This window comes from Vicugna pacos, chromosome 11 (genome assembly GCF_048564905.1).
Source record: "Vicugna pacos chromosome 11, VicPac4, whole genome shotgun sequence".
In the NCBI taxonomy this organism is placed as follows: Eukaryota; Metazoa; Chordata; class Mammalia; order Artiodactyla; family Camelidae; genus Vicugna; species Vicugna pacos.
The window spans coordinates 63,777,342-63,798,014 of NC_132997.1; the positions used below are offsets into that span (position 1 = coordinate 63,777,342).

At 36.7% G+C, this 20,673-nt stretch overlaps 1 protein-coding gene across 1 annotated transcript in view; it reads left to right on the forward strand.

The window, feature by feature from the left end:
• Window positions 1–18,983: 18,983 nt before the first annotated feature.
• The window catches only part of LOC102539006 (protocadherin-15), a 379,801-nt gene continuing 378,111 nt past the window's right edge, over window positions 18,984–20,673 (forward strand). The window contains exon 1 of the mRNA XM_072971518.1: window positions 18,984–19,061. The gene's annotated coding sequence lies outside the window, so the exon portion shown is untranslated. The remainder of the gene's footprint in view (window positions 19,062–20,673) is intronic.

Consider the following 20,673-nt stretch of genomic DNA (forward strand, 5'->3'; position numbering starts at 1 on the left):
AAAGAATTCTGATGCCCTATCCAGACTCAGGCTGTCCGAGGCAAGAGATGGCACTTATCTGTGCAATGCTCGGCAAAGATTACCAAAATATGTTGAATAAATACTTCCTTGAAATAGTCTTTGTTTACTTTCTTTGCATCTGAATGTTTCCATTTACTCATCTGAAAATGGTGTGAATAATAGATCCCTGTTTGAGAACTGACTAAGTTAATATACGGAAAGCTGTTTGGTAGTGTCAGTATATGGTAAACACCCAATAAACATTGGCTGGTAGTAGTAACAGTAGTAGCAGTAGCAGTAGTAGTAGCAGTCATGGCAGTATCCTCTTGTCACTTTTGGATAATAAAGCCTACATCTATATAAGGAAAACATTATAAGTGGGAATCAATCTTTACATTAGTTTTGACCCTCTCAGCTCATAATGTCTTCTCACCAAAAGTATCTCTAATGCCAAATTAGGCATGATTTTAATCAGGCATACAATTAAGTTTAATAAGCTCCAAAACCTTTTATAGCTTCATTGAAGAGTCCATATACAAATGTCAAATGAACTTTTCAGAATAAGGGGGAAAATGTTGCATATTTAGAGAACAGTGGATGTTTTAGTTAGCATCCATACATTAATGAGAGCAGTTTTTCCTTCTTAGTCCACAAGCAGAAGCCATTTGTTAGCCATTTGTGGTGCTGAAGTAGCTAATAATGTACAGAGTTGCCAGAAATATTGCCGAAGTTTGGAAAGTTTATTGTTTAGGTGAGTTTATTTTTCAATGTCATTCATTTTGAAAATTGTTTTTTGTTCAAGGCAAAGGATAGAAAACTTGTTTTGTGGACCAGTGAGGAATTTGCCAAAAGCAAACAACTAAATTTATTAGGGTGCTTGGAGTAGAATATTGCATATTAAAGCAGTGGTTCATGTCTCTAGCATTCCCCCCTCATCTGGTCTGAGAGATAGTATGTGCATTCACAACATAACCTACAGTTGATTTTGTTCATCATCTTGGCTGACTGCCCGTGGTTTGATGTTTAATGATTTGTGTCATTCTCTTATTTAGCAATTCCTATATCCTTTGCTTTGGGTGCCTATCACCCCTGCAGGATATGTGTAGCAGTTTCACTTACTCCCCCAGTGAAAGAGAAGAGATCTTGTTCCAAGTGAAGATTATACACTTTTGTGATTGCTGACAAAGGGCCTGAATTTTTACAAGACCAACAAAATTCTGTTTCAGGCTTCACTCCTTAACTTGGAAGCCATATTATTTAGCCAGAAAGAAGAAGAGACAACTTACTCAAATTTCTAATATCTTAAATGCTATGGGCTTTGACGTAATTGTTCTCTGATCATCTTTTAATAATCATTTTCTGTTAATCAAACAGCAACTCAAATCTCCTAGTGCAAACCAGGATTGAGGGTAGTTGCAGCAGAGACAGAGGTGTACACTTTGTTTAAAGTCTTAAATTGTTAGATTACCATACTTTGCTTTTTCCACAAATGATAAGAGATTTTGAATCGCAGGTTTTTAACAGGTTATCTACTTAGTCATAAAGATATATGTAGTAAGTACCAAAAATGGTTTCTAGACCTTATTAGATACATATTAAATCTATTTTTTTATGTTTGGGAAGCAAATTGTATATGAATTTTTCCTTTTTCATTATAGCATATTTGGTGTATAGGCTAAGGAAAGTCAGAACTAGCATTAAAAATAAAAAGCATACATGGAAATCAATTAAATGAACTGCTTTGTGGGCTTGAAATTTTAATGAATCCTTTAAGAATTTCTGGAGCCATAATGGCCCTTGAACTAAAATTTCTCAAAGCATTTCTTATTGGTCTATATGCCTTATCTTATTAATATTTCAGAGAATCATGCTGTTAAGCTTTACTAGGTTTTCCTATATGTTCTCTTTTTTTTTTTAGATTTTTATTTTGTTCATTAAGAAAATGTTTTATCTGACTAGTAAGTCAAACGTATTGTATATAAAGGTCACTGCCTTATCTTTTGTTATAACATCTAACCTTATTGTAAGTCAGGGTGACTTTCTTCAATTAAATTTACAAAAAAAAAAAAAAAAAAGAAAAGAAAAGAAAAAAAATCAACCAAAAATAAAGCTTCATTAAATCAGGGTACGTGTTTTTTGAGTTTGCATTCTAATTCATTTTTTGCCTGACTTTCTTTTTTTTTTTGCTGTACCTAATTCTAATATTCCCTTTCTACTTTATATCTATGTGTAGCTTCTAGTTTGCCTCATGTTAGAAAATCAGAAAAATGAACTTGGAAGAATTGTATGTTTCTTGGGGTTAATGAAACCCAGAGCAGAGGTCTATAGTAAAGGCTCCTTTAGGCTTTCAGTAGATGTTGGTACTTTGGAACTTGTCCTTTGTAGCTTACAGTACAGTGCAGACAGCATAATGGTCAGTCACTGTGCTTCTAGAGATGCTACGAGGCCTAACGTAATCAAGGTCATGTGGTGAAGCATTTTTAAAGAAGAAACATACTGGTTGAGATAAAAAATAAATAAATAAATAAAAGTTAGCTAGAAGAAGAGCAAGTTCCAGGTAGAAGGAATCATGGTTAAAGACTTTATGATGCATAGAAAATACCTGTAAGAAGGCCCGCATGCCTGGGTATCGGGGACCAAGAGATGTATAGCATGAGCTGGAGCTGGAGAAGTAGCAAAGGAGAGAGTTACGTAAGTTTCTTGAGAATTTGTAATACATGGAGAAGCTTTATATTTTAATCATAAAATCATTGAGAATTTTTGAAGAGTTTTAAGAAGAGGAAGAAAAACTTGTAAATTTTAAAAAGGAAAAGTATGGCAAATAAATACACATATTGCTTCTTCCTGAACCATTTCCTAGATCCAATGCTCCTATTGCAGATAGTTTCAATTGTTCACATGGATTTTGTCCTACTAAAAACAGATACGTTCTCAGGGGTCCTACATGTGGTGTCACGAGCAATACCAACTGATTGCAATAGTTAACAAGAAGAAGCATGTTTTCTATATTTGACCTAAAAGAGTAAAACATGCAAGGGCATTGTGATATAATATTTGTGTAAAGAGATCCTTTTCACATATTGGTAACTCCAGAGCTTTGTTCTAGAAGGTGAAGTTGTCAGAAGGCTGATCATGGATAAGTAAGATGGTTTGATACACACACATTATGGTAGATTTATATTTGTGTACGTGCAACCAAATTCAGCATTGTTTTTATTAGTCTGATCATTCATTCTTAGGAAAGAAATGATGTTTGATGAGTAAAGCTTAGAGCGTTAGCCTTTATATTATACCTTATGCTATTACTTAAGGTTAATTAATGCTATTAAAATGCAAGCATAAGAACAGATGCTAATTCAAAATAAATACATAAAAAGTCTTCATCTGAGCTGTATTGGGAAATATTTCTATCTTACATTGAGTTCCCTTGAAATAGGCTCTGAGATGGAAAAGTGCAAATTGTTTGCAGGAATCCTGTTGGGATACACACCCATAAGGAAGTAAGGAAGGTAGAACTGGGCAGAGGGCTATGCTTACCTACAATGTGAATGTAACCTAGATACGGTTGCTAGATTTAGCAAAAACAAAATACAGGATGCTCTGTTGAATTTGAACTTCAGATAAACAATGAGTAGTGTTAAATAGAAGTAATTTCCAAGTATTTCACAAGGCATACTTATGTTAAAAATCTATTTTCTTATCTGATATTCAAATTTAACTGGGCATGCTATATTTTATCTGGCAACACTTAACTGAATTCTCAGCCAATTGTACTGGGAGCCATTTTTGCCAATTTGAAGCAAAAGGAGTGTCTTTGTATTCTTGCATTAGGCCAATGGCTATCATTTTGAAGGAGGCAAAACCTTGGGAGAGTTAGTTCCTCTCAGGTTGCCTAAGGGCAATGCTTAGTGAAGGGTACAGATACAGTCAACTGCTGATATTTCTCATGATTGTGGGATGGGTGTGTTCCTATGAAGATGGAATCTGCATGGTAAATTGCACTATCTGGTACAATAATTTCTCTTATATCAGTTGCCAGAGTGATGTTTAGGTAATATTTCTATGTCATTGTTCTGTTTTGTTTTGTTTTGCTTTGTTTTCATGGGGGGGAGGGAGGTAATTAGGTTTATTTATTTATTTATTTTGGAGGAGGTACTGGGGATTGAACCCAGGACCTTCTGCATGCCAGGCATGCACTATACCACTTGAGCTATACCCTCCCCCCTTCATTGTTCTCTTTTGTTATTGTTATGACTTTGTTCTCTTACTAATTAATTTTCTGCCTTTATGTCCCTAATAGACAACTAAAGAATTATAGCTACAAATGATGATTACAATTTAGAAGAAAATTTATACTGAGTCTCTTGAAGGACTTCCTCTCTTTAGTTTTTACCAAGTCAGAAAAAAAAAAAAAGAGCACTAAAAATGTATACATGTATGCAGCTTCAGTCTATTTAATTTCTTGGTAAAGTAAAAGACATTAAAATTGTTGCCTTTATTGTGAAAGAGGATAGAGAGAAATAAAATTCAATATTTCTTTTAAAAATAGTTTTTAAAATGACTCTAGACTGTTTTTACATAAGTGGCTCAACTTGACATCTCCTTAGAAATAAGAACAAGTCTGAAGAAATAAGGAGAAGGAGAGTAACTTACTTGAGAAAGAAAACAAACAACAGACAAAAAAACTTGATAGCTGTGGAGTGTAATAGACACTTCATAAAATGAACACCCAGGTTTGATGAGATTCTGTAGAGCAACAAAGGTATAATTTTACAACAATGCTGATTTGTTATAAAATCCAACCTTATCCTTGTAAGTTATAAGGGTATAAGGTTATAAATTTTAAAGGATGGGACTTTTTGAAGACCTTTTATGTGGTTATGCAAAGCACACTGCACAGTGCTGGCCCTTTTAAACACTCAACAAAGTTTGCTTTTATTGTTCCTTGTGTTGTTATTATAGTCATGTGGAAAAACTGCTGTTTTAAATATTCTGCCATTGGTTACTATGTTTTTATCAAGTTAAAGTATCTAAAAGTAAATACGTTTGGATATTGAAAATAAAATAATTGCTCTAAAACAGGAGATGTGAATTTAGTCAGCATTCTCCAGGGCCAGGCAAACGAACACAGAAGACAATAGCAACCATGGTGAAATGGAGTCTGCATACTCAATATAAAAATGTTCAAATTCAATTACAAAATTAATAATCCACTTCCCAGGTAACCTGATCTTAATGGAGGTAACATGATTCAGTTTATAACTCTTGAAAGAAAGACTGTCAGAGACCTACTGTCACTACCAGTTTGGAAATGTTACAGTGTAAAACATAGTTAAAGTTGTCATTTGAAATGAAGACGTTTTACATACCATTTTCTTATGAGAGAGGGAAAATTCTTTAAATAGTAAATATTACTAAAATAGTAAATATTATGTAAATAATAAAAACAAGGGTTCAACTGAGAGGATAAAATGATTTCTTAGACTTTTCGGAAATGGAAAATAATTAGATAGATGCTCATTTTCCTGTATGTTTGAGTCTACGCAGTTTCTAGTCTCTCTTCATCTCTCACCCCTGAGACAGGATTCCTGTGCAAGGCTGTTAGTATTCACTCCCATTAACTTGACTCATGATTGGGTTGCCACGTTGCCACTTTTGGCCCCACACTCCTGGTAGGCACGTAGTTTAAATGCCTATAATGATACACTACACTATCTGGTCTCCTAAATCAAATTCTTGAGAAAAAGTCGGTCTATGATTTCTTTCTCCTTGAGGTAGGCTTTCATTTTTTATTTTTTAACTGAGCGATAACCAGAAAGCAAGGGCATGGAGCACAAACAGGACCTGTTTTAAGTTCTCTGCTTTATCGCAATGCCAGATGAAGACATTTAAAGACTCTGTGTGCTGAAAAGGTTATGATGTATGTTCAATTTGTAATTCAGAAACAAAATAATTTGAAACTATCAAATACACACTTGCTGAAGTTAAATAGCTAATTCTAGTTTACAAAGTTCTAGATAAGACTATGAAACTCGAACCTATTTGTCTGTATGTATCTGCACATTTGGTACACTAAAGGTTGAAGCGTATTTTCAGCCCTGCCTGAGGGCAACCAGCATGGGTTGATCACATGTTCAGGTCTAATCTCACCTGTATCTTTCAATCTAGATCATTCCTCTGCCAACAAACAAAGATTTAAAGGTGTTTCCTTCCCCAAAGTTAAGGTGAGGTAGCTTCCTTGGGCATAGATCAGAGTACAAACTGATTCAATACTTGGCACTCTGTTCTGTTTGCTTCAGACAGGGTTTCATGGAACTCAGAGTCCTTGTGACCGCCTCACTAGGGACACAGTCATTAGGAATGACCCATCTTCTTCCCACCTCCCCTCATGTAGGTCTTCTTTGTATCTTCCCCCCATATTTCTCTACTTCTGTCCATTCTGTCTTCTGTCTCCCCTTTACCCCTTTCCTTTAGCAAGTTATGTTAATGCCAGCTTCCTAATTCATTCAAACAGGTTGCTGGTAAAGAATAAGGACATTATTAGGTAAATACTGAACTGTGTCATCCTTCTGTTCCCTTCTGCTTATCTGAAAATTCTTGGCTAATTTATTAACCAAAGGAAATGTGTGCAATGTCTCCTAGTGATCTGGTGCCAGGGTGACATCTAGCCTGAGTTAGACCCTGAATTTATAAATGTCACCTGGTGAATAAGACACTACCAATAATATCAACCTGCTGCTTGTTTCTGAAGCTTCATGGAAATTTGGAAGAGTGATAAGCTACTACCTTAGAACCTTACACAGAAGAAAGCTTAGGCTTAGCGGCAAAGGGCTCTCACCAGAAGTGAAGCCAAACACTGAAGACATGTAACAAAACATGATTGAGAAAGTGGAAATTAGGCAAATGGGATCTGTGTTCTTAAATTTATTATGATTAATTACTCCAAGCTGCTGTTTAATGAAAGTTTCCAATTTTTAAAGAAATTGATTGCAAAAGATCAGTGTTTTGATACTGTGCAGGTTTGACATGTGCAGGTTTTACTGAATTGGAAGTCTCTTCTTCCCTAACTGGGAGTGGCAAAATCAAATCTAAAAGCTTAAGCTTATACTTATTCAGTAATGCTAGCCAAATTCACTCAAATGTTTGATGTGATCTTTGAATGGTTACTTTAAATCCAGTGTTTCTCAACCAGAGAACGTTTGACTTGCCACGGGATATAAGCAACATCTAGAAAGCATTTGTGGTTATCACAAGTTTAGGGGGGAAAGTGCTGGCATCTAGTAGGTAGAGGACAGAGGTTCTGCTCAACTTCCTATAATGAATGCACAGAACAACTCCCTGCAGTACAGATTTATCTGGTCCCAGAAGGTTAATCATGCCAGTGTTGAGAAGTGGTGCTCTAAATAGTTCTTACTTCATTACTCAAACAGTAATACGTTTGAAGTGACTGTTACATAACTAATATTAAACAGTATTTTACTGAGTATTTGTTATGTCATTCTACTTTACATGAATTAACTCAATTTATTTTCATAATTTTCATAATAATCCCCATTTTACAGATGAGGAAACTGAGATACAGAAGAGGTAACTTGCTGATGATCTCATAGCTAGTAAGTGATAAACCTGGGATTCACAGCCAGGCAGTTTGGCTCTAGAAGCCCACTTTTGGCCACTACAGTAAAGAGAATCAATTTCTGCTTCTTATTTCCCTTCACTTCTCTCCATGCTCTTGCAATTTCAGAAGACCTCTGAAAATAAGCTACAAAAGAATTCATAATTCTGGGAGCTTCTCAGAAAATAAGAATTGTATGCAGTATGCAGTGTTCCACCATAGTTGTACTTACTTTATCTGCAAAGTTAAAATTTTCTTTTTAAATTAAAGAATTATGGATTTATTCCTCACTCCCAAATTCAGATTAATTAAGATTTATGAATAATATGATTAAAAAAGAAAATATAACCTGTAGCTCAAATCATCAAATTTTACATTTCACAGGTCAAAAATTTAGGTAGATGTGTTTGTAGACATTTTACACTAATAATCTAACATTTACTTCTTTTGAATTTTATTGCAACATTTCCTTACCATATTCATTTGATAATATCCATATATACAAATTAAAAAGTAAATTAATATAATTTGTTGTATATAATATAGTATTTAAATGGACATTAATGCTTAAATGATAATGTTAAGCTATTTATTTTGCTTTATAATGCAAATTCCAGCCAGCATCCAAATTATTGGTTGCATATGTTATAGTACTTAAAAACTATAGTCAGACACTATTTCTAAATATTTTGAACTGAACCCCCTCTTTTATCCAATTTACATATTTTTTAACATGTTAGCTTTTTTTGTAGTAGTTATCTTATTTTTTAAAATGAAAAAAAAGTAAGAATTTCATTTCCCTTTACATTGGATATCGGTGTTCAAAGCTGCAGTAATTAGTGCAGATATATTTAGCAACTGACAATGCTCTTATTTAGGGAGGCAAAACATAAAATTAACTGGAAATGGCAAAAAAAGTACAAGCCACAGTAATAATGCAGCATGAGAAACAATGTGCTTTTTAAAAAATACTTTTACTTAATTTTTAAATTTTTTTGGGGGGGGGAGAAATTAGGTTTTTATTTATTAATTTATTTATATGGAGGTACTCAGATTGAACCCAAGACCTCGTGCATGCTAAGCATGTGCTCTACCACTGAGGTATACCCTCCCTTCCAGAAGCAATGTGCTTTCTATGTGGTATTCCATGTCAAGAGAAGAAGCATTCAGATGCCTAATAGATCTTGTGTCTACCTGTGATTGCATTTACACGGTGCTGTATTGGCAGGCTTCCTGAAGTACATTTATGTTCCACTGATGGTATACAAACAGTGTTCATTTAAAAATATTTATGTATGCAATATTTATTAGGAAAAAAAGTACTGGTTTACCATTTATGTTGAGAATTTTAGCAAATCCAGTCAACTCTTGCCAGCACCGCCTCTTTTCTCAATCCACTGTTACCACCGAAGTCCAGGCCAACATTATTTCTTGCTCATAAATGTGCAAGAGTCTCCTGCTATCTCTCTTTGCTTCCGTTTCTGCTCCTCTGTACTCTGTTCTCCATAGCAAAGACATCTCTTAAGAACATAAGTCAAATCATACCAATTCTCTGCTTAAAAACATCTCACACTACTCATTTACTTAGAATATCAACCAGACTCCCTATTGTGACTTGCCCCATGGACCTCTTTCAGAGCCCATCACTCAGCCACTACTCCTAATTTATTTCTCCAAGAAAGTGGCCTTTTTGTTATTTCTCAAACATCTTGGGGTCATCCTTGCCTTGGGATATTTACAGTAGCTCTTTCCTCTGCCAGAAATAATTGTTTTTCCAAATCTTCTGGCCAACTCCCCTTGAGGTTTTAGCTGAAATGAAATCTCCTTGGCATCTCAGAAAGGAGAGTAGAAACTCCCTGAGACTAGCCTGCAGGGAAACATATGAAGAACTCCCCCCCCCTTTTTTTTAAGATGGTATTTTCTGAAATAAAGCATTATGGGCAAAATATTATGTGATGAAAATATGAAAGGAAAACTCTGCATGTTTTAATTTCACACCTTCCTTGCCATTATTTTCTGTGAACCTATTCCTGTCCTTTGCTAGAAGCCTCTCTGAATTTCCATGTAAACAACATGTATCTGAAGCTTACTCCTCCTGGTCAGATACTATTCAATACCTTTAATTCTTTATCTCAGAGTAGTTGATTTACCTCTTACTCCCTTAGAGTCCTAGAGGAATAGCTGCAAAGAGTCAGACTCTTTGAACCCCCTAAACTGACCTCTGCATTCTCTCACCCTACAGCCACAGGAGGGCCTTTCTACGTTTGCTTTACTTCAGATTCTTTTCCCTCTTCCAAGGCTTTAGGGTAAAAATCTGCACTCTGGCTCTGCCATCTGCTTTTATTATTCTTTTTTTTATTCATCCTCATATTGCCACTTTTACTGATTATCCCCAGCAGGATAAAGCTGTTTTTAGTAAAATTCTGCTTAAGGGGAATTGACGACTGGGGAGAAAGAATTGTAGTGTTAATAGTATTTATCAGTCTATTTCATTAAAGGGGAGACACTCATTACTAAATAGAATATCTTGAGTCAGGAATTCAGCAAGTATTTGGGACATACTTTCATGGTATAGAATGGAAATTCACATTTAAATTCTTGAACCCACAAGATTGAATTGAGCAAAGTAAATAGAGTTTGAACAAGTAAAGCCATGAGTCTGGTCAGGATACTTCAAGCGTCAATTCCATTTGCTCCATATAGGGGCTCAATAGCAAAAGCAAAAGCAATAGCAAATGAAGGAATTAAAGGTAGAGATACATGTAAAACTGCTGACTCAATATTGGAGAAAAGTCAAGAAGATTTGGAAGAAATTAGTATGTTGCACAAGGTATATGTCTTCTGAAACTATTTGAGTTGAGCTGTTAATCTGTGTGGAGATATATATATATACACAAAGAAAGATATATTTATTTGTCCTTTCACAGGTAACATACTGGTGTTTTTCCAGACATGAGAGAGCTTTTAATATTATACTTATTAATCTCTCACTCTAAGTTTTCAGTTATCAATGGAAAAACATTTGTAGCAAAAGTTGACATAGTAAGTGTATATACAGGAGAGTCACATGTATCAATTTTCATTGACCCTACAGAGATTATACTACATGCCTTATGTCATACTTTGTCTTGTCATTTCATGTTTATCTGTGCCAATAAAGACCTTTCACCAGTTCTAACACGTTCACGGTTTGCCCATGCCAATAATTACATCTCTATGTCATTTTTATTGGTCATATATTATGCTAGTATGTATAGTGTGATAATGAATTTTAACATCTATTTGAATGTATTGACTGTGTCCAACTTTTAAAAAAATTTATGTAACTTCAGTGAATATCATTTAATTTAAACTCCACTATTCTCTAAGTTTCTACAAAGGGAATTCCTGCTGAATAATTCCTCATAAAATTTATACTAAAAGTTGTTTTCACAGCTAAAATTTGAGTCTTTCAACTTCTTGCCAACATGGAGTATTTCTTTTCTTCTTCCCATCTTACTTTGTCTCCTTATTCCCTGCTTCCTTCTTCTCTCTCTTTATTCCCTCCTTTTCTTTCTGAATGTTATTTTTTTCCAATATTTATTGACCATTTGATTTTTTTTATTTCTTCAATTCCTATTAGACTATCCATTTTTTTTCTGTTGATTTTAAAAGCTCTTGTTTAATAAGGGTATTAACCTTTGTCTGTAAATAGGGTGACCAAACAATTTATTGTGAAGATTGGGAGTCTTCTGGTGGTGAGTGGAGGCACACAATAATTATGCTGGGACAAGAAACATTAATCAAAGTTATTACTGTACCTTACAATAAATAAAGCAAAATGCCTTATTTTCTTATTTCGGGATTTTTCTTTGTTTTACAGATTTTCTAGAGTGCTTTGCATTTTAACTTTTCTGTGTAGAATAACTGTCTATCTTTTCCTTTATATATCTTTAATATCATACTCCACTTTTAGCACTGTAAGAATACAAATATTTACTCACTTATTTTCCTAATATATGGTTTTATATTTTTCACTTAAATGAAATGAATTTCCATGTGGAATCTATTTATGGAATAAGAATTTAAGTAAGATTTAATTTTTTTCCCCTCAAATGGCTATCCAAAATTCATGACAAGTATGTTTTAAATTTAAAAATATGAAAGTATCCTTTTACTTGAAATGTTAACTTTATTAAAAAAATTTAATCTCAGAATAAGTTGTAACCTATGTCAGGATTTCTTATTTTGTTTCATATTTATGTACCTATTTCTGTTATATAGCCTATAATTACAGTAGATTTATAATTCAAAACAGGGAAAGTCTGTCTTAATTACTCTCATTTTGTGGAATTGTCCAGTCTCTTCATATTTATTCTGTCATATGAACATAAGAACCACTTTGTCAGGTCTTAAACACTCTCAAAAATGTTTTAACTGGAATCATGTTAAATTTGTAGATTAGAGGAAATGGAAACCCTCAACAATATTCTATCTTCCTATCTAGGATTAGGGACGTCTTACTGTGTTCAAGTCTTTCTCCCTCTTTTTTTTTTTATTGTTTCTTATCATATCTCTTATGCATATCTTGTTATGTGTGAGTGTAGTTTTTGCTGCTGTTATAAATGGGATATTTAAATTTTTAAAAATTTCTAATTAAAAAAATTGCTGGGGTATAAGAAAGCTGTGTATTTTCAAATATTTATTTTTGAACTGGCTACATGGATAAACTTACATTGATTCCAAAAAAGGCTTTTTCTTAGAGTTGAATTGTTTAGTTACCCAAATAGAAAATCACTTAACTTAAAAAATATAATTATTTGATGTCTTACTTTTTGAGTGTATTTACACAACTTGTTCCATATGCTTATCTAAGCGTGTAAAGTAAGAGGTTTTGAAATGTTAGTGTAAATAAAATCACCTGGGTAGACTGTTAATTATGCAGATTCCTGGGCAGTGTTGTCAGAATAGAGGTCAGGGTGGGGGGCAGGAGTCCCAGAAATCTGAAATATTAAGTAGCAATCCAGGTGATCAAATAGTTCTTGGGCTTCCCTTTGAGAAACATTGGCTTTAAACTTGCAGAAAGATAGTCACAAACAGCCTCAAATAGCTAGCCATTCATGTATTATTTCTCATTTGATTGGAAAGACCCCTTATTATTTTTTCTATTAACAATGCTGTTCTCTTTGCTGTTGGCTGAGACATACTTTGTTGTATTGAAACCATTCATTCATTCAGCAAATAATTAGGATACCTACTGTGTTTTCAGGCAGTGTGTTAAGCTCTAAGTTTCCTGGTAATCTTGTACCCATGGTTCCTGCTCTCATGGAATTCAGTGTTAGTAAGCAAGTATGTAGGCCATGACCAGGTCTGAGTTTCTTGTCCCTACCTGGCCTGTAACATATAGTGCATGTCAACAGATTGTGCATCCTTATGTATATGCAATATGCTGGCAAGTAAGTGTTGCCTAGTCCTTATAATGTAGCTGTAGACAATGTAATGCGATAATGCTGGTGGCTAGAATCTGGGTGGTAAATCCAGGTGAAACAGCTTGATAAAGGCAGTTTCCCCGGTAATAGGCACTAATATTAGAGTTTGAGAGTTCTGTATTTGAGAGTATTAGAGGATAGGCAACCTGGGAACTAAAGGGAACTCATCCTTTTCAGGCAAAATACCAACCATCAGAACTCACTTCCACACATGTCCCTTGAGGAGTTTGGGAGAAACGAGATGTCTTACTCATCCAGATCCCCCAGCTTGAAATTACCTGGCATGCTTTGCTGGGCATTTTAGAGAAATCTATGACGGCACAGATCAGTTCTTCTGTGGGACAACTGTGGTGAAGACCATTTTAAAGCAGATCCACAAAGGTGGAAGCTCTTATGAGATATACATATCTTCTATGTATTTATTATTATATGTATTATAAGATATATGTATATATTTAAATTAGAGATTTATTTTGAAGTGTATCAAATGCCTTCACTTACTTTTGTTCTTCAGTTCAGTTACTGACCTTTATCGATTCTGAGTTCCTCAGTCTCCTTTGCCAATCACATGCCTTCAATCTCTGGTAAACACTCTTCTGCTTATGACCTTAGGGCTTTATTAGGTCACCATTAGAAATAAGTAAACAAAAGCTTTGGCCCCAGAGAACCGAGTGGTCAATGTAATACACTAAGTCTATTGTCATTAACTTAAGTAGAAGTAGAAAATAAACAACAGATTTAGCCCCAAGGAGCTGAAAGGCCAATGTAAACACTCCCCTGTTACCGTTAGCTAAAGTAGAAGTGGAAGAGAGTCAAAGAGAATAAAATGAAGGGTCTAATCAAAGTAAACTGAGGCTATGGCCTTGGCGGACTCAATATTAGTCTTTCTAATGAGTCATATCAACGCAGCTAAGCTTTCTGTGTGACCTACTGTATGACAGGCATTTTCGTGGATACTGGGAATCCAGAAGTGAACAAGACATAGCAGTTCTGGTAATCAAGGAACTTACTGTCTAGTCTTGTATGAAAAGTACTGGTAGTTATCCAGAAAGCTACTGATCCGTATGACAACAGCCAATGCTTAATAAGTGTTGTTCTAGACACAGTGCCAAGAGATGGAACCATAGGTATGCTTTTCAGCTTATAAATCGGGACACTGTGGGTATGGAGAGTAAGTAACTTACTGAAGATCGCATTGCCAGTGATTAATAGGGTTGTGGTTCAAGCCCAGCAGCCTGATTCGAGATCTTAAGGACTTAAACAAGATTCTTTAAACTATGCCCTATAGTTTTACTGCTCTTTTCATTTTATTTTTAAAAATTAATGAGACTATAGCTATCATTTATATTTCTTTCAATTTTGATTTGTGACTAAAAATGATTCTGCATGTATATTGGAGACTGGTGTCTAAAATCTGCCAAAAGAGTCTAGTGCATCAGTTCAGAAGTGTGCTGGGCTCTGCCTGTAATTGGAATACAAGCATGCTTATGGTTAAAGAGTTTATAAGTAATGCCCCATAACCTACTGAAACAACACGGATCAGTGTAGATCATCCGCTTCATGATAAGGCCAAGTACTTTTCCTCTGATTAACTTGTAAAGGTTTTAGTAGTGCATGCGTGTCCATGTGTGTTCACACACACACACACACACACTTGGGCTCGATACATCACTTACTTGCAAGTTGTGCTAGTTATACTGTAAAGCAGCACGACCCCAGTGATTTCTGTAATTGAAGCCTGCAGAGTCAACTGCGGAGCAGCAAATCAGAGCCCTGTTTCAACAGTGCCAGCTCAGCCAGATTCATTATCTTCTCTCTTTTCCTCACAGTGGGTCTGCCATTTTTGAAAGTGACTGTTGCCTTTATGCTTCTAATAGAATCCTCACTAAAATTTACATTTTAGCCTAGCTTGCAGGAGCCTACCTTCAAGATTGGAAGATAGAGGCAATCATATTATTGTATCTTCAGAAGGCTGCCTGATTCCATTTTTCTTAGAAACTTTGTATATTGTGAGTTTTATCAAAAGCTGAACGAGGCTATTTGGAAATAGATAAAAACAGAACTCTGAATAATTTATTCCAAAAGAAATGTGTTTCTGTGCAATTATTTACATAAATGCAAGCATTTCAAAAGCTTTTATAATACGTACAAGAATGATTAAACCCATGAGTTTTTGTTAGAATGTCCCCAGCTAAGTATTTTCTTTGAAAACATGATTGCTTTTGAACTCTAGCTCCCAGAGCTTCACAGTCAAGGAAAGGCTAAAAGAAATCAATGGAAAGTAGTGGCCAAATTCAAAGCCATAACTGTTCTGTATCCTGACTTGTTTTGTTAAGAAAGGTAAGTCAGAGAGCTGTGATGTGATTTTAAGCAATCAAAAAGGAAAGACGAGCCCAATTTTCCCCCTCAGGTTTGTGTGTATATTAGCATGAACTAGATATGCAGGCAGAAAACTCTCCTTCAATTCAACCCTTCCCAAATTCTCAGAGGCAGCCAAGATTATGGCCTCATTATTAACCCAGCCCTGTTCTCCTGATCCCTTTAATAGCTGAAATTTTGTCTAAATTCTATCGCAATGGATTCCTTGTGCAGGAAGGTTATAGTTGTGGGATTCCCACAAGGGGTAAACAAATCTGGGTATCAGATGGGGAGATGGTTTCACTAAGACTAAGAAAGTAATTGAACATATTAAAAGCGGTTGTCATAGTAAACACTATTATAATATTCTGAGTGTGAAGTTGATGTGTACACAGACGGGGCCAGCTACTCCCGGAAATCATGCATTTTGCCACGATTCCTGACTTTGTTTCATATCATATGTTCCTGGGGGAACATGAAGAATTTTCTGCCTCTGGTTACTCATTTCAACAAAATGATTTTTTGTGATGTCTGTAATATTGGTCAGGGATCTTGGTTATGAAAAAACCCAGAATCCCACTATAGTTATTTTAAACAGAAGGAATTTATTCAGTGGTGGAAACAACTAATATATTATCATTGAAAGGGCAGGAGAGGTAGACACTGTTTTGGCCTTTTCAGAACAAGTTGTAAAACTGTAACCATACTAGACTGCTACAGGAAATTCTGCCTTTGCCGTGGCTCAGAAGAGTGGAGTCAGAAAGCTGCTGCCCCAGTTGCTACCTCTAGAACCACACATTTCAACTTTGGTCCATACCTGCAAAAGTGAGTGTCTAACACCTGCTTTTCCCCATATAATTTATTCCAAACAAAGTCTCATGCACAAAGCATCTTGTCAGAGTAACCTAATCACACTTAGACTCCTAACTGCAATGGAATCTTTTCAGTATAGTTTTTAGCTCTCCAGATGATGCATTTCAGGAACATGTGCAAAGAAGATGGTTAGAATAAATCTGGAGAGAGCTTATCTACAGCAGCAGACACATCTGTCACAGGCTGGCATGTTGTCATCTGTCTCATATATAGTGACATAATGGAGTCCCAATAACATGCAACATGGAAATTAGGAACTTCCTTTTCAGAATCACTTTGGACTGTGAATTATATTATGCAAATTATTAACATTAAATTTACAACTTTGTTTTTAGATTGAATGATACCGGTGCATATTTTATAGAAATAAGGTAAATATTCTTATGATTTGTAATGAAATTACACATTTATCATTATCTATGTAGACATTAGGTGATGCTCATCTCTGTGATAGCACTTTTAAGAGAGGAAATTATACCACTGTGGAAAAATATTGTCATCTTGTCAACATCATTAAAACCTCTATATGATGTTTCTCCATATAAAGGAAACAAGCATGTATGAGTTACTTTTAAACATAGCTATGTCCCTAAACATAGTAAAGAGGACTACTCAGAGTTATCCTTCAGAAAGTAGGTTTTATGTTTTCTGTGTTATTTGGCTCCTTCTCTTTTTTTGGCAAAATTAACTGGAAGCAATTTAAAGTTCAGGAAAAAAAAATAACCCTGGATCATTTGTTTCCTTTAGGAACAAAGTGGATAATTTTAGTCCCATTTTTCTCAAATAAAGATAAATCACCCTTAAAAGTCTTTTCCATTTAAGTGAGAATCTAGAATGACCCAAATTGTATAACAAATACTTCTCATTTGAGGAGTCTTAAAATTTCAAATGCAAACTACTTAAATTGAACGTCATACTGAACCCCATCTACCCATTACCTGACTTCAACAATGATCAACATCCTGCTATTTTTTTTTCAACTATGCCACCACCTATTCCCTGCCTCTTGTGTGATTATTATTTTTATGGCTGAGGTTAAATTTATTCCATTGACATGTACAAACATTAACTATACAATTTTGACAAATACATATATCTGTAACTACCACCCCAATCAAGATATAGAACATTTAAATTACTGTAAAGAGCTCCCACGTGCCTCTTGGCAGTCATTCCTCCTCACAAATTCCCCAAATGACCACTGATCGGTTTTCTATTCCTATAGATTAATTCTGCATGGATTAGAATGTCTTATCAATGGATACTGAGTACTTTATATGGTTTTTAGCCATTCGTACATCTTCCTTCATGAAATTTCTATTAAATCTTTAGTCCATTTTAAAGGTTTTCATATTATTTAGTTGTAGGAGACCTATCTATCTGTCTATCTATGTATATGATACAAGTTCTTTGTTGGATATGTGTTTTGCAAATATTTCCTCCCAGGATGTAGTTTATGTAGAGATGTCTTTTGAAGAGCAAAACATTTTGACAGAAGTCTAATTTATCAGTTTTCTTTCATAGCCGTTGCTATGATGTCCTGCCTAAAAATTGCTATCTCACGCTGCAAAGATATTCTCCTCTGTTTTCCTATAAGTGCTTTGTAGTTTCGGCTTTTATGCCTAAGCCTTGACCCTTCTTACATTAATTCTTGTGTTTGGAAGAGGGACAGATTGAGGTTAAATTTTATTTTTCATATGGATACCCATTTGTTCCAGCACCATTAGGTTAAAAGATTTTCCTTGCTCCACTGAATTCATTTGAAGTGTTTGTCAAAAAGCAACCGTAGGTCTATTTCTTAGCTCTATTTCAGGAATTGCCAAACTATGACTCATGGCCTATTTGTGTTTGACCCTCAGACTGATAACGGTTGATGCATATTTGCAATATTGTCAACCGAAAGGAAGCAGCAGCAACAGATATCCCATATGTGAGCCACAAAGCCTAAACTATTGGTATCTGTCCCTTCACAGACTAAGTTGGCCAGTCCTTGATCTAGTCTATTCTGCTGATTTATTCGTCTACTCCTTTGCCAAGCTCTATTTCTGTTGCTTTATGGTACATATTAAAATCAGATAGTCTACGGCCTTCACTTTTAATCTTCCTTTTCAAGATTGTTTTATCCATCCTACGTCATTTGCTTATCCATGTAGATTTTTGAGTTGGTTCACTAATTTCTGTAAAAATCTTGCTTAGATTACAATTAAGATTTCATTGAATCTATAAACATGTGGCTTAAATTGCCATGTCAACAATATTAAATGTTCCAGACCATGAACTTGGCATGTCTCCTTATTTATGTAAATATTCTTTACTTTATTTCAGCAACATTTTGTAGTTCTCAGTATTGAGGTTCTAGCAGTCTTTTGTTAAATGTATTCCTAAGTATTATGTGGTTTTGGTGCCATTGGAAATGAAATTTTTTGTACTTTAATTTTTTTTTTCTATTTATAACCTTTTCTCATCTGATACTTTTTAATATTTACCTTGTGTCTTGAGACCGTAATGAAATTACTTATAATTTCTAGTATAGACATACCTCAGAGATCATGCGGTTTTGGTTCCGTAACAGCACAATAAAGTGGAGGGAGCAGCCAAGATGGCGGAGTAGAAGGACACTGGTAGCTCACCTTCTCCTGCAAATACACGAAGAGAGACGTCCACGGACTCACCCAGTCACTCAGAACACCTGCTGAACTTTGACAGAACATCGTCTTCTTCAAAAGATAAAATTCGTCACAAATCTGGTAGGAGAAAAAAAAATAAGAAAAACGAAATCAGTGCAGGACCTGTCCTGAGGGGAGGACTGGCGCTTCTAGGCTTGGTCTCCCCCTCTCCAACGGAGAGGTCAGCGGGGACGGAGGGGGAGCCTCCTCTCGCTGAGGCTCCGATCTGTGCAGAGCAGCCCTTGGCCGACAGAACTAAGTGAAACAGGCACAAAGGGTCCCTGCGACCCCCAGCTCTAGGTGCTAACCGGCGGGTGTGGGACAGGACCGGCTGCCAGAGCCAGGCGGAGGACTGGGGCCGACTGCACAGAGGCCAGCTCAGGGGACTGGAGGGTGTTGTGTGCCGTGGCTGGGAGGGGATACAGAACAGAACAGCCTGGGTCCCCCATAAATTAAAACTTAAAAAAAGAAAGAAAGAAAGAAAGCGCCCCTGCGGGTGCGTGCTGGGGGGAGGGGCGCCGTAGCCTCCATCTCCACAGACTCGCAGCACCTTCGCTGGCGTGTTCTCGGGAGAAGAGAGGCGGGGCTTCGCCACAGCCACCATATTCTCTGGTGTGAGGCTCCCAGGCTGAGGTGGGGTCGAAACCTGAATCCTTACCCAGGGGCTCCGCAACCTCATAAGCAGGACTGAGATTTGTTTACAGCCCCAGGCAGAGGGGAACGTTCTGCCTTGGTGCCTCTGTAAACTCGCGCCTCTAACATAAACAAGGAGCCGAGTTCTGCTACACAGCAGCTGTGAGGGCTGGTGCGGCCTCTTTCTGCGAGCCCGCCTACTGTTTGCTCAGAGCGGCACTGACCCAATGGCGTGACCCCCGCCTCTGGAATGAGGGAGCACAGTTAGCACAGCAGGGCAAGTGTGGGGGCCACGTTTGGCGCTGGAAACGGCCGTGACCTAGCGGCATGACCCTCGGGCCTCTGGAAAGAGCGCGGGGTGAGTACAGGGGCGGCGTCTGGCGCTGGAAGTAGCACTGACCCAGTGGCACGAGGCGTGGGCCTCTGAGGCAAGTGAGTGGAGTTTGCGCGGTGGGGTGAGTGCAGGGGCAGTGTCAGCCGAGGGAGGCTGATGTGGGGTTCTAGGAGGTGAGCGGCCCAAACGAAAAAATGCACGAGGAGTTGCCATACTGCTGGACAGACTTCAGCCGGAGACACCATGGGGTTAACAACACTTTATTGCCACAGGGAGGTGCGCGCCTATGATGCACCTGTCCTGTTTTTATCTGTTTTCTGTCAGCACACGCATGGTCTGAGTTTCTTTGTTCATTAGGCTTACAGAATATCTCTAGCACATGCGTACTTCTATTTTCTTTGTTCTAAATCTTATATAATTGACGCATGCGTGGAGCAATTATTTACTGCATACTACAAACATGCTCTGTAGTCGTGGCCTTGGGTCCCACGGCCTTAACTCATCTCAAGGCCAGTTCACAGGCAGCATTTGGCGCTGGAAACGGCACTGACCCTGTGGCACGGAGGCGTGGGCCTCTAAGGCAAGTGTGTGGAGTTTGTGCAGTGGGGTGAGTGCAGGGGTGGTGTTTGGCGCTGGGAGAGGTGCTGACCCAACAGTGTGCCAGGAACCAGGTGTGTGACCCAGAAATCAGTGTAACTGCACTGGTAACTCTGAGGGCAGAGAACC